The 15,271-nt window shown below is 39.8% G+C and overlaps 1 protein-coding gene across 1 annotated transcript in view; it reads right to left on the minus strand.

Annotated features, from left to right (window-relative positions):
• The window catches only part of MACROD2 (mono-ADP ribosylhydrolase 2), an 809,981-nt gene that overhangs the window by 73,159 nt on the left and 721,551 nt on the right, over window positions 1-15,271 (minus strand). The gene's annotated exons all lie outside the window — the stretch shown is intronic.

Below are 15,271 nucleotides of genomic sequence, written 5' to 3' on the forward strand. Positions count from 1 at the left end.
GCTGAAAAACACCCACACCAGACTTCAGCCTTGAGACTCCTTTGTGTTATTTGTTGGCATTGCCCAGCACAAAATGCCTCTGCAGCCAAAACCCAGCTTGGAGGGGAGTTGTGGAAAGCAAAAAGACCCTCTCACAGCTRAGCTGAGGGACCTGCAACCCAATAATCATCTTTTGCTCTGAAGTTTGTAAGAGCTTAACCASAAAGAGATGAAGCCCAAACAATAGGAAATTCAGCATTTTATGCTGTACTGGTGCCTACATGGGCAATAAGACAATCTGTCACAGCAGAACTCCTAAAGAGTGCCTTTGCACTTGCATAAGCCTCCCTCCTGCAGGGAAATGGTGAAAGGAATGCTCTTAAGATATGAGTTCTTTCCCTTATCTTCATTAGAAAATGAATTTTTCTTTTTGCTGCTGCTGGTCTTAGAAGTGAAGTCCAAGTGTTGGCTTCAAGGTTATGCTGAACAGCTCAGGACATCACTTTTGAGCTCACTTTGGAGCAGCCCAGTAGAATACAGAAGGGGATGAGAGCAGACAAAGACTGGTTATGCTGGAAAATAGTAGCAGCTACTAACAAGGACATCTCTAAACCAAAGGTGATGACAAAATCTGAATTAATAAACTAGGTAGGTAATACCACAACTAGCAATAGTACAAGGCATAGTGGCCTCAAGTTGCACCAGAGGAGGTTCAAGTTTGACATTTGGAAAGATTTCTTCACTGTAGTGAAGTGTAGTGTAGTGAAGTGTAGTGGTTAAGCACTACAACAGGTTCTCCAGGAATCTTAAGGAGTTCCCATCCTTGGAAATGAGCAAAAACTGAGTTGATGTGGAACTATGCAAAATGGTTTAGTGGGAACAGCAGAACTCACACAAAAGTTGAACTTGATGATTGGGGAGAACTTCTCCAACTTTACTGATTCTATGACACACTGAGACTGAAGGTACAAGCCATGTCAGTGTTAAGGAAGAAGCAGGCTTTTAAGCAGGAGAGAAAAAAGCAGGGCAGAGCAGGGTATCAGCAGATTTGTCCGCAAGAAAACTGTCTGCTGCTGTCTGCTCGGATGATGCCTCAGATCCAAGCTGYTCTTATGCATCCCTCGTAAACAAACCAGGCTGGACCCTAAAAATATGCTGGACCATGGCATCTGCTCTTCACAAGGGATGTAATGAAAACCTCAAATATTAGTTATGTGCCCAATCCAAAATGCCATACTCATCTCCATTGTCACAAATTTGTAACAAGCATCACTGCCAAGAAGTGTCACTTTTTACATACATGAGATTTGACATGATTCTTAAGGTCCCTMCYAACCCAAACTATTCTATGATTTTACCWATATTGGGTGTTTTTAGGMGGGTGGCTTTAATCAGCGAGTGCTTAAATTACATTTCTTGTGAAAACTGGATCAAGATATTGCTGGGCTGATGCTAGATTGTCATGTTCCATCTCTGCCTTGCAGACTTTCAAGCATCAAAAGTGATAGGCCAAATGAACCAGAACAGACAAAAGAGCAAGGATGGAAATGTGTAAAGCAGAGGAGGAATGATATTCCATGCAGAGAAGTTCTGGGTCTCTGTATAGTCTCATATTCTCTGCTGGAAATCCTACAGACATYTGCCTCATTCTGTGTAGTCCAACTTCTCAAGGTGTTCCCTTTACTTTTATTTATTCAGTGCATCTGACAATGATAAAACTTATCCATTAGAATTTCTACTACTTCTAATATAATTCCTTAATTTAAAGATAGGGAATCTCTAGAAATGGCAGACTATTTCAAAATTTCTAGCCTCTTGACTGTACACATCCTATATATAAACCTGTTCCATTTCCTCTTGGTGTGAGAAAAACTGCACTATTTTTAAGYGTGCATAAGATATAGTGATGACAGCTGAAATCCTGTGTTTATCTGATCGAAWGGCATGTGTTGGAAGATAGTAAATCTGAAATTAAACCACATTCTATCATTCTGCCAGTCACTGACTATTTTATCTAACAGCCCCAGCTAAAATAACTAGATTAGGTAGGGAAGGTAACCCTTGTCCTCACTATGCCCATTCCAGCTACAATAAGGAAAGATTTCATCCGAGTGACTATCAACCTACTTTGCCTGCTGGCCCACACCACATAAGCTCAGCAGGATTTTTGGGACACACAGTTAGGAAAGCTGCTCCTTATTCAACAAGGAAATCTTTCCTCTCATGTGGCTTGGAAATGCTGGCTTCATTAGAGTGCCATACGACCCTTTTAGAGAGGGTGAGGAATAACCCACATGGACTCCTCCAATAGTGGCCAAACAAGCCCCACTGCCTTTTGCAATGCCCACTCCTCCACTGCTGACCAAGCACCACTCAGCTGCAGCAGAAGTGGGAAGCAGTTCCAGGGTGGAAGTATTAAAGCTCGTCCCTGACTGACAGCTCTTTTTTGGAGGCCAGTGTTAAAATCAACCATGCCCTGTCAGAGCCTGATTAAATTCTGCTCACTTCACAGCTATGAATAGGGGGATCAAAGAATCCCAAAATCAGGAGCACTGCCGCACAGGAAGAAGGGAGTTAAAATACATGAGCTGTTCACTTTGTAGGTRCCTTCACAGCTCAAAGCTGCGAGTACATTTGATTGTTTTTCTTTTAAATTGGGCCCTGCTTTCCTTGCCAGGCTTTATTTAATTTTGATGGGGATAGCTTCCAGGTGGTTTTGTTAGCAGCACCTGCCCTCTACTGCAATCTGTCAGAGGACACTGAATGTTTACATGCACATCTCTGCATACAGCTGCTGCTACAGTAGGAATTTCTACTCTGCAGCTGTATCTACATAAAAAAAAATAGAGAGTGACTTCTTACATAGACATACAGAGATAGGACAAGGGGGAATGGTTTCCAACTGAGAGAAAAAATATGAAGATTAGACTTTTGGAACAAATCCTCATGATGAGGGTGATGAGACATTGGCACAGGTTGCCCAGGGAAGCTGTGGCTGCCCCATCTCTGGAAGTGTTCAAGGCCAGGTTGGATGGGGCTCTGAGAAACCTGGCCTGGTGGAAGGTGTCCCTTGCCATGGCAGGGGAATTGAAATGAGATGAGCTTTAAGGTGCCCTCCAAAMCAAGCCTGGTTGTGATTCTCTATATGTTTTAGCATCAAAAATACTGATATTTTTATCTCAGCTCTTTTGCTGTGGCCTTGGGCAGGTTGTATGATTCCTCTGGCTTCATTTCCCTATCTGTCTAGGGGACACAAATATCTAATTGTGCACTTATGCATTGCTTCAAAGTGTCATTGCCAAGCACAATCCACAGGACATGCCAAATGCTGTCATAGATATAGCTGAACGTATTCCCAAGTGCCAAGCTGGATATATCAAATACAGATGTGAAGCCGAACACTGATCAAAAGGCATTCTAGACTATTTCATATAATGTGTTTCAATGTCACTGCCACCCTCATCCTAACAAAATAACAACTTGCAATGAAAACAACTGCATTTCAGCACTCCCAAGAATTCCATGCATGTCTCCAGTACCAGGACATTTACCTAGCATGAAGTGACCRCTTTTTATTCCATGTGACAACAAGTTTTATAATCACTTAAATCTTAACAGAAAATCCACAACAGAAAAACAATGAGAACTTGCAAAAAATGTTTTGCAATCCCAAAACAAATTAATAACACTAAACAACAAAGAGAGGGAAGCAGCTTTTTGCCCTTTATAGGTGTAGCAAATCCCTTTCATGGAACACCTCTGTCTGATCCCATCAGGAACTACTGTCATAAGGCAACAGTGAACACSAGAAGCTTGCTGAAACATTTTCATTTTATCAAAATTCCATGGATTTAATTCAAAACTCAGTGAAGCCAAACAGAGATTTTTTTTATCGACTTCAGCATGCTTGGATCAGCACCTACACTCTGTAGTACCAGACAGAACATTTGCCTCYTCAAGAGTTCAAGTTGAGTTCAAGTTCTTCTGATATAGACATTTCCCTATCYTAAATGTTTSTCATACTYTCTCAAAGATATCCTTAACAGYCACWGTTCAGAGCTGMCTGAAMRCATTAATATGCCTTGACTACAGTGMCTGTAAGAAGGGAGCCCTGAACCCTCAACGTTGTATGGGACTTTGAGCAACCCAGTCTAGTAAAAGATGTCCCAGCACATGGCAGAGGGTTTGGAATGACATKATCTTTAAGGCCCCTTCCAACCCAAACCCTTCTATGATTCAACAATRCTGATTATTTTTCCTTTGTTTGGACCATGTTAGTKTTCATTGCCTGACAAAACTTCCCTYGAAGAGAYCAGTGAGAACAAAGCCACCTAAGTCAGGTTTCCAAGGAATTGTCCCACAGAATCAAAATCTCAGCTGTGAGAAGCTCAGAATAAGGAGCAAGAGATTTTTAATGCACTCTAGGATCAGGCTAGGAGTGCTCTAGTTGGTTCCCTGCATGTGAACTATTCTATTTCTGTGACAAGGGTTCAGTTTCCTCTTCTGAAGCCCACATTTCTCTCTTGCTTATCTTCAGGGACCCTATTTGCAGTCTCTTTTCTGTTTTTCCTGATAGAGTTCCTCTCTGCCCAGAACTGASCTGATGCACTGAACTGACTACATACAGAAGCACAGAGACCCACATCATTTTCTGCCCCCTTAAAGAGCTGGTAGATGATGCTCTCTATTGATTCAGCCTGCCCTCTGTCTGATCTGATCCTCTGGTAATCCTATTGCAATCAACTAACAGATGGAAATATCAGCTCTGTAGAATAACACAGGCATTTGCCATGTACCTCCCAGCAGCTGTGATCCTCTTTGTCAGAGATGCTGCCTTTCCTGAGCACCATGAACATCTGGCCAGCTGTCCAGAGAGCGACCTGCCTAACCAAACAGAGCAGAGAGGACCACATTTCCCCTTGGAAACCACTGGGATTGAGGCCAAAAGTTTTCTCACACTTTCTAAAGCTAAATGCTTCAGGCCCTATAAAAACTACTCATTTCATAGCRCTGTAAATTAAAATTCAGCCTCCTTGTATTATTACTAATTTCACAGAAACCATTAGAGCATAAAGCTTAGCTGACTGCGTGCTCCTTTTGGCATGACATCACAATCTATGATTGCAGAATTACTCTCAAAAAGAACTTCAGTCCCATATTTATGGCAAATAGAAAGCTTTGGTGCTGCCTCCATCGTCRGAACAAGATTTAAGCAGGGCAGAGGTGTCACAGCCTGGTGACACGGTGAATTTGACAATCAATGAACTGTGTGATGATGTTCACAGTGCTATTCACCGAGCCTTAAGAGCTTTTCTCTGGGCCCAGCTTCAAATCCACTGCAAACCTGAGCCAAAACACCCCATGTTTACTTGACCTTGTAATCATCCAAATTAGCCAGCTTCAGGCAAACAGGACATCTCTGGATTACCCTTCAATCCAGGGAGAAAAGTACTCTCTCAGGACACAGCTCTCTGGTTTTCATGAATTTGAATTGTGAGATTCTTTGGAATCCAAGAGCCTAAATAAAAATCCACATTACTGCAAACCTYTGGCAAGCAATGGTATTAATGGAGCTTTAGGATATTAATGAAGAGTAAATACCTGTGTAGGACTAGCTGTGATGAAGCAACTGTTACTTAAGCCATCATGTTACTTAGTCAGCCATTGAAGAGAAAACTAATACAAACTGTATGAATTACAAAATTATTTATGCTTATCACAGAGTTGCATAGTTTCTGTAGTGGTCCTATTGTAGTTAAACAGAAATTCATTATTAGTGCTTTAATATCCTACTTCATGATGGAACACATACTTAGCTTGGAGTGAAAGGTAATTAAAAGTCCAAACACGATTCAAAACCCCACAAAACAAAACAAAAACAACAAAAACCTCACCAGAAATTTGTTATCAGTTTTAAATATTAATAAAAACAACATCCTAGTTCATAAGGCTTTGCCTCGAAACCAAAATGAAGTAGCAACACATTTAACAGTGAAACTCAACAAAAATTTAAAATATGGCCAGAATGTCTCTCTGTGTCCTTTGTGCCTGTTCCTCCAGGACTGCTCACATTCAAAAGCGAGGGCTGTTGATACTCCCAGTATCACACAGGCACCAGACACACCAGTGCAGTTATAACCATGGCCCAAGTCTATCACCACAGAACTGAAACACATTAAAACCCATAAAACTGCCCAGTGGAGATCCACTTTTACCCACAGACCTCAAGCATAGGCCAGCATTCCGGTTTTGTGATAGTTCTGATAGATCCCTGCCTCCAGCTGAAGATTTGATGTGCCCAAGGTCACAGAGAAAAAAGAACAKCAGAACTAGACTAGGACCCTGTGGGTTTTTTCTCCTGCTCTATTTTGACCAAAGATGCTACAAATAAAAAAAAAAAAAAATCCCATCAATGGTCACATGCAAAGTTCACAAGCTTCACTGCACACCACTGCTTTTTCTCTGGTGGAAATATCATTTCARGGCATCCATATATTGTGTGAATCAATACTGATAACTCTTTGTCCCTTATACATTGATTGTTTTTTAAAAGTTACTTATTCTGTGTGAGRAAATTCACTCTGTAAATACCTTCAATGCTTTTTTAATACAGTATATTATTCAAGGGCAGGTAGAGCTTTCCCTTTTGGCCTTCTTTGTGCTGAGCTGTTACTTTATTTTGTGTGAACAAAGCAACTGCCTGACAAGCAGAATGGTTTTCCTAAAGAACCAACCTGGRTATCAAATGGGAAATTATAATAGTATTTTCAGAGGAATTCACATTTATTTGTTGGCCATTTCTGYATGTCCCAGTTACTTGCATGATTATATGATAAATAAAAGGTTACAGTCCTGTAGTGCTAATAAGCACAGACAGGCTATAAAATAACCAGTCCTTAATWGTGTGCTTTTTTTCTCAACTACAAAAAGTTTTTCATTTTCCTAAAGGCAAAAAAACCTGTAAAACCAGCCTAGGAGCTAAGGGAATGTCTCAATGTATTTSTTTTGATGGTCACTAAAACTTGTCAGGGAAGGGGCAGGAGAGTAGTTTAAAAATGCATTTGTTTTTACCAAGATATCCATCAATCTGCACAATTCACTTTTATGCCACACAAACACGATGACATAAAGCCCATTAATCTTTTCCARCTTAATACCTACTGTCCTTTGAAGATACATGTTTGGAATATCTGAAGGCGACCTCCATTTTTCACAGCTCCCAGTCATAGGGCAGCTGACACAGCCAAGATAATCCTGTATTCAGCGAAACTGGGGGAATGAATGGATTCTGATGAATGTAATTTGCTATCTCAGTGACAAATGGCAAATGGGAAGAGAGAGTGTGCATGCAAATATAACTGCGTTAAATAAGGGCTTGTGAAGGATAGTACTCTGAAAATATCTGATAGGCAGTTTTACAACAACCRTGCCTTTTAGAGGAGATAAATCATCAGCTTACTTAGAGCTATCATTATATCCTCATTGTGGAGCAATGCTGAATAAGATGGAATAGTGGCATACAATCAAGGAGGGCGTTGTGATCCCGTAAGCCAAGTTTTTGGATCACATTTTACCTTGCAACATCAGTTTTTCGCTATCCATTTCGTACAACTTGGGCTTAAATACTCCAAAGTTCCCAATGATTACGAGCATCCTAAACCTGTCAGGGTACTGAACCTGTGGTAGACTAATTCCCAAAAGTGTCACGCTCCAGCTTTTTGCTGGGTTGAGGTTTCACTTTGGAAAGCCCTCATGTTTTTGATGTTTTTTACCAATTTTGTTGTCATATCATATAATATCTACTGATAAAATTCCCGCAGGAAATCAGCACTACTTGCTCAGACTCTACCACTCAAAAACCAWAATATGCTTGAAAACAGAGCATATTGAATGGCATCACCTCCTTGCTGTTATCTGAGTGGCTATTGCAAAATTCTGAATACGAAACAGCCCCAGGTCTTAAAACCACACAGAGAGACCATTAATGGTAGCTCCTGCCCTTCAGACAGATRTGAGAATCAAAGAATCACAGGTTTGGGYTGGAAGAGACCTTAGAGATCATCTAATTTCAATCTCCCTGCCAYGGACTGGGCTGAGGACCCYATCCAGCCTTTCCTTGAATWCTTCTAGGAATGGGRCATCCACAATTTCTCTGGGTAAACTGTTCCAGCCCCTGAATTATGACCAATTTCAGTCTGGATGTCAGAGCCCATGCCAAGAGGAGGCAGAACCACACTGGGAACCATCAGGGAATGCAGGAAAGCAATGGGGATCCTTTGCTCTGGAAAGCAAAGCTCTCCACTGTGACTGCTGAAGCTCTTGAAATAGCTGAACTGCAGAAAAAGGATAGGAGAAAAAAATATTGGAAGATGATGATAATCAACTTTTTAAATGCACTGACACAGGCAGGGTAAATGGCAGTCATGCTAAATTTGGCAACCATTTCCTCACTGAGGTCAAGCAAAGGTTTCACCTCACCTCAGGGGCTGGGATACTTTCCAGCTGTTTTCATGTTATTTTCTAAATTATTGAAAAAGGAAAAAAAATCTGGCTGGATCTCASAAAATTGATTCAAAATTCAACTTTTTAAGGTATTTTCATCAAAAGAGGACAGATGACCCCCACATATAAAATTATATGAGCATCTAAACTCCAGAAAATTTCACCTCAGAAAACTTTCCAAATACATGATTTGATTAAGTCCCTCAAACTTAATGTAAATGARAGCAGTCCAGAAGAAAACTCCCACTGAGTATTTCCCTTGTTTGCTATCACTTCTTTTATCATTCTCACCTTCAAACTCCATTAATGTTCACATTTGTCACTCTTTATCCAAAGGCTGATGATTTCACAGGGGTTTTGGATCAGTACAACCAAATGTTTCCCACCCTGCTGGGATGATGACAACAGCACTTAGACACCWATTTTGTCTGACTACATCTGGGTTTCCAAAAATTCAACTGATGTCATAAAAGCTGCACTTTTAGGGGATGAAAAGTTCTCACTTTAACCTGTATTAGCAGCAATTTATGGCAAATTCTCCTTTCAGCACCTCAATAWAACCTGTTTGAGGAAGTGCATAGGTAGAGATAACAGTGATATAGAAAGTTACTAATTTTATTTTAAATAATAATTAAAAATTAATTTAAACTTATTAATTCCTATTCAGTGAGGTGATTAAAACTTCTGCCATGAAAGGAAAGTGAAGTAGTAACAGATCTGCTGCCCAGGATATAAAGCAGCAAAATACACACCCAGAATTAGMAAAACTACTTTTTTGGAAAGTTTTTAATAAAAAAGAGGCTTTCTAAACCAAAAACAAACAAACAAAAAAAAACAAAAAACAAAAAACAAAAGCTTTCCCAAGAATAAAGGCTACATGGCACAACATGAAACAGGCTCTGAAACCACTGCTCTTACTAAAACCTATACTGAATCACATTTATTTAGATGCCTCCTAATTTTTCACCTTAAAGAAAATGTTTTATGATTAAGTTATTTGTCATTTAGTGATCAAATTAAAGTCATTAAGGCAAGCTATTAAAGACCGTTTTCCAAGGACAAAAGCTGATTTTCTTAAAAACTCTGTGTCTCTCATTCTAATGCTGGGGATAATGTTTTGGCCATCAGAAAAAGACAGAACTAGGCAAAAGAGGAAGCTATTAAATTTACAGTACTGCTAGAAAAAACCCACTTCATTCCCAGGATGCTCATTCCAGTGCCTCTTCCAAAAATGATATCAACACAGGGTATGTTTACTGATTTGTTTACTGCCCTTCTATGGGCAGACCCTACTTGTGCCCAAGACACTTGGGTAGATTCAAGGAAACAAGGMAGTTTTTGTTAAATAATGACTGTAGAATGATGAGCTATTTTCACAAGATTTTGCAATCCTTGACTCCCAGCATCCTGAAAGAATCCAGGTCAGGAGTCAGCATGACCTGAATGCAACCTCTGCACGTTTCTTGCTGATCARAAGGGAGGCCAGGAGGAATAATGAGCAACAAGTCAGGCAAACTGGATATAAAATACTTCTTCCCAAAAATTCAAGAACTTGAACTGGTGACTGGGTCAACTTGTGGAATAGCTGCACTTCAGAGCCTGTTTTTGGGATGTCTGTAGCTGTGAGAGGCTGSGACCAATAGGGAAGATATGTGCTTGAGAGCAGATATGATTATAGGTTTGGCATGGTTATCTGGGATGGCAATYCAGCTAAAATATCCTCATGTAAAGGGTCATTAAGCCAGCCTGATACTATTGACARATGCCTTCACAGAGGATATTACAACTCTAATATAGGTTGTTTAGAAAAAACTCCAACCAATGGGATATAAATGTCAACTGCGTGCCAACACTTCTCATAAGGACTAAAAAGAGAAAAATTATATTAATTTCTAAGGGAAYACTTTTAAAATAATTTTAATAGATGGTAATAGGCTGACAGTCCTACGAAAATAGCCAGCAGATGTTCCAGGACTTTACCAAGTCTCTATGCCTAACGTAGAGTATAACAGTTCCACAAAATCCATCTTCTGAATGGTGCTCTGTTTCCACAGTTAGAGTACTAATGATGGCTCTTAGTGGGTTTTGACTTCTACAAGTGCATTTAGCTCTTCTGTGGATTGCAGAGCACAAGCAAGTGAGGAGATTTACGATTTAATAGAAAGGACAAGAAGTTGCCTCATTTATGCCACATTGCTATCTCCAGATAACCTTCGCTCTATCTATCCTCTCATCATAAGGTAAAATGCTTCTAAATTACTAAGATGCTGCTCAAATACAGTTGAGGACGTCAGCACAATTTATACAAGCTGCTCAAATGTACTGATGCATATAAAGTCTCTGAAACCATTCATTGTCAAAATGTCAACGCTAAATGCACAAAAATGTAACTTATTTTAYTCCATTAATTAACTAATGTGTGCACAGCACTTTGAAAACGTAAAAGCACTTTGAGCACTGAGAGCTAAGCAGTATTATTTTCACTCACATGGATGCACTGAATGAATCATACATAATAATCACTTCTTGTGGAAAGTATTTTTGGTCCACTGCCAAAACCTAACCCAGAGATTTGGCACTTCTGTTCAGTAAAACATCTCTAAATGGTCCTGTTTGGATTCCAGCTGGAAATTTCCTGCAACACATTCATCACCGAGCACTTCACAATATAAAGCAGGTATACCTCCAAAACTCTGTAATTGACACTCTATAGAGAGACTGCAAACACTTTATTGCACAAATTATTTGAGAGGAGTGGCTCGCTAGTGTTAGCCATGATTCAACTCCTTCTCTTTGACCTGTACAAGATGCAACAAGTGCAATGAATAAAACACAGGATTGGGATTCCTTTTCATCTTTGTGAGAGCTGTAGATCTCAGGTTATTTTCTGATCTCCTGGTGAAAAACATTATGGAAGAACTTGATGGGTATCATCATTATCTATCCTCACACTGTGATTTTCTTCCTTCTGATCCCCTCTGATTGAGCTTTGTTTTTCCCCCCCTACCCTTCGTGACTGAGGAGATGCCGTGACCCTGAGTTCTCCTTCCCAAATGAGAGCTCAGAGAGCTTTTACAAGACTCATATTTTGTATGTACAAGCATATCTGTTGCATCTGTCTTGAAAAAAAATAAGCCTGGCTCTCCTTGCCCTTGCACAGAATTGCTTCTCCATGATCACATTCACAGGGGAAAGTCTAAAATAACCAGAAACCAATAAAACKACATCATTCTGGTGTTCTGATTAGTTAACAGGAATAGCAATGAATTACAGCTGTCCTGAGTATCACCTGTGAACAGCCCCCACGTTTCCGGCTTCCTGGCTGACCTGGTGGTAATAYACTCCATCCTTGTTACAGCTCTCAAATCAGGAGATATTTTATGCATGCCTTGTGTTTGTTTAAACACATGCCTATCCATAGTACAAATTGCTCTGTCTGGGATTAGCCTAGCCAAGAATTTATCTGATAAAAATTTGTCTGGATGTTCAGATTTAAAGAGTTTTAAAGAACCTTGTCTGTAACACACCGCACCCATTTCTATTAAAACTCCCTGACTATACCCTTGATAACTGATACGTATATTTATTCAGTATCATTTTTTATTCTGCAAGGAATAGAGAAAGGAAAACAAGAGTGGGAAATATCTGATGTGGTCAACATAAAGCTTGGATCAATTTGCTCCACTTGAAACAGAGAAACTAATTTGGAGATTTTTAAAAAGAAAGAAAAGAAARGAAGGATATTTGAACTGGCTGGCTTTGAACWGATAAAACCTTTTACAGTGTTTACAGTGGGGGCAGCTACACTGCATTTCTTATCCTTAACGTAAACACAGGAGATCCCAGCATCATGTGCAGCACCCACATGGCCAATCTGAGCTTTGGGGGAGCCCCATGCTCAAAATGAGGGGTTCCCCAAGCCTGTGAAAACATTGCTCAGCTCCTGCTCTAATTCTGCCTGGCTCCGTGGCAAGCTCTCAGTCTTTCCCACTTACAAAGAAACATCTTTATCTTTTTTTAGCTAGACAGAAACAGGGAAGGAGCAGGGAAGGCAGAGACAAGAGGCAGTGACAGAGTGGGCTGGGCTGTGCAAGTCAGTGAGGTTCTTGGAAGGCTACAGCAATTTCCAGCAGCAAAGCTGGCACTTTCCTTTCATGCAGTTGCTCCAAAGGTTCAGTAATATTTGGTGTTAAAAAGCTCATATGGTATGGAACTGTCAGGATTACATACAYATACATTGTTCAATAATAATAAGCTACAGATTTATGTTACACTCTACACTGGCTGTAAATCTGCTGTAGGTGGAGAGGGAACAGAAGAAAGAATAAAAGCATATCTCGTGCAAATGCAGTACATAAACTATTTCAACTCAAACAACCAAATCCCATAACAGACATGAGTCTACCCAGCACCTCTTTTTAATAACTCCAAATTATTCCCAGTTCTCTGCAACCTCAAGTGCCAAGAAGACAGGGAATCCTTGATCTCATAGAAAAGGAAATTTGTGACCCTTTTCATCATCACACAGCCAGGACATGACTGTAACACCTTTGGAGTCAAGCAGCTCCTTCCAGATTCATCACTTCTGATTTCATCTGTAAATATGCATGGAGCATCTCCAAAACTGATCTTKGAGATCACTTTAACTGATTTTAGTCTCTGTCTCCAACATTCAGTAGCCCCATGTTAAAAGCTGCACAGCATGTCCCTGCATTTACATTATTCATCACTATCAAAACCAAATTATTACTTGCTGTGGATCATGTCCCACCCACCCAAAGCTCCATATGCTTTTATCTGGTAACTCACTCAAATTTCACTTCTGTCTAAACTGCTGAGATAACTTGAACATGTCTAAATCTCTGAAAAGGCAAATAAATTCTCTCCAACACCTTCTGTTATAAAGATACATGGTCCAGGGCTGTGATTTTTATGCCAAGTTTCAAAGCACAGTGACTGTACACAGTTAAATTACAGCTCCCTAAAACGTGTATTTGCAATATGTGGAAAAATAATGGAAGTCCTATAACWGTARCATTTCAAATGTGRCATCTCTAAAAATACCAGTTTTCAAGGGATGACATATGATAGTTTGAACTGCCTCTTGATCCACAGCAAGATGATGCTTTCTTCGGGGAGAAAGAATTTCATTATTTTTCAATTACTGTGCAGGATGAAGATGGCATCTTCCTCCTTAGAAGGCAACTCAACCTACTAAGATATTCTGTTGGAGTGATTGAAAACTAACACAGCATTCTGTTCATACTGCCTCACGCTGTCTGCAGAGCTAAAAACATACTGTGGCTGTAAACACCACATTTACAGCCTTAATCATGATGACAGCTTTGAAAAAAATCACAGCATTTCACAAACTAATAAATGTGGACATCTCTTCTGCCGCGTCCTTTCTGACCTTTTGGGAACTCAGGTCATGCTTTCACCTGTGTTTTCCAACTACAAAAGACTAGAACATATTAAAAGCACACATAAAATAGCTTAAAATATATATAATCTTTGCCTTCAAAGCTCAGGCTCTCAGAGGAACATCAAATACCACAACTGGCAAAAACAAGACTGCACTATCCATTTTTCAGAAGTTGAGGAACACCAGAAAAACACAAAAGCAGAGGCAGGTGAGCTGGTTGAAATTCCCTGATATGATTTGCAAGGTTGCTCTGGYTCTGACCTGTTCACACTGAACTCCTTTAATTGTGAGGGGGCTTGGGCCAGGCTGAGCTGKGATGATCCATGCACCCTTCTGCCCCCATGGAAAAGGGGTCACATCCCTCCTCCCATTAGCTGTATATAAATCTCTCTGACTGGATATTTTCTCCTTACTGTGCTTAAAAAGAAAGTGGCTTTTTTTTTTGGAGAATGGGTGATTTTCTCCTGGAACATCAAATAAAGCATTCTGATTATTTGAAGCAGCAGCAGAAGAACAGCTCTGGAGACAAGCAKTTTTTTCTGCTGTACTTTTCTTGCCATGTTGCTGCAGGACATGCTGTCACTTGGATCTGTGTTTCAAGGCTTCATTTCCTTGCAGAGCTCTTTCACAGGTGCCTGGAGTGCTGCACTGGGGAATAATCCCATTGATATTAAGGATTTGCTGCTTCAACACTGCCATGCATGGACAAAGCCAAGGAGCTGCAGTCAGCTGGAGCTCCCAGGTACAAACTATCACTAGCCAAACTTTTCCTTCACTAAGAAAAAAGGCTCAAGAAACCACAAAAATAATATTGAGAGGATCTTGCCTTTAGCCTTGGAAGCCTTTGTGGAGCTTCCTATATAAAAAGTTTCAACCTGACCTRTTAGGTTTATSTRGAAAGTTAATTATTTSAATYRTACTGCCTSTTGCCAGCTCCTGTGAGTGTGACTRGGTTSATCTGAGGGTCCACAATGCAAACTGATGAGTTGCAGCCAAGTTTCCTTCAGTGAGCATCGTACAACTTGAAAAGAAAATGTTTACAATAAATAGTAAACCCACWGACAGGTTTTGAATCATGAAAGATACAGAAAGTAGCCATTAAAAATATTTTCAAACAGAAGRACCGAARTGTGACCTCTRTTGAAATAAGACAAATATACAAATCAAATTTTTAAGAGTTTTTATGGGTTTTTTACCCCATCATAACTTTTAGAACCATCTACTTCCTTTATGTTCATGTTGTGTTTATTTAAAAAGTTCTATCTGCCTTAATTCAGAGTACTTTTGATTGAATTTCTCCTCTCCTCCTTTTTTTTTTTCTTTTTTCCTTTTTTTCCTTTTTTTTTTTTTTTTTTTTTTTTTTTT

The sequence above is a fragment of the Malurus melanocephalus genome, unplaced genomic scaffold (assembly GCF_030028575.1).
Source record: "Malurus melanocephalus ecotype Western Australia unplaced genomic scaffold, MMel_1.1 scaffold_101, whole genome shotgun sequence".
In the NCBI taxonomy this organism is placed as follows: Eukaryota; Metazoa; Chordata; class Aves; order Passeriformes; family Maluridae; genus Malurus; species Malurus melanocephalus.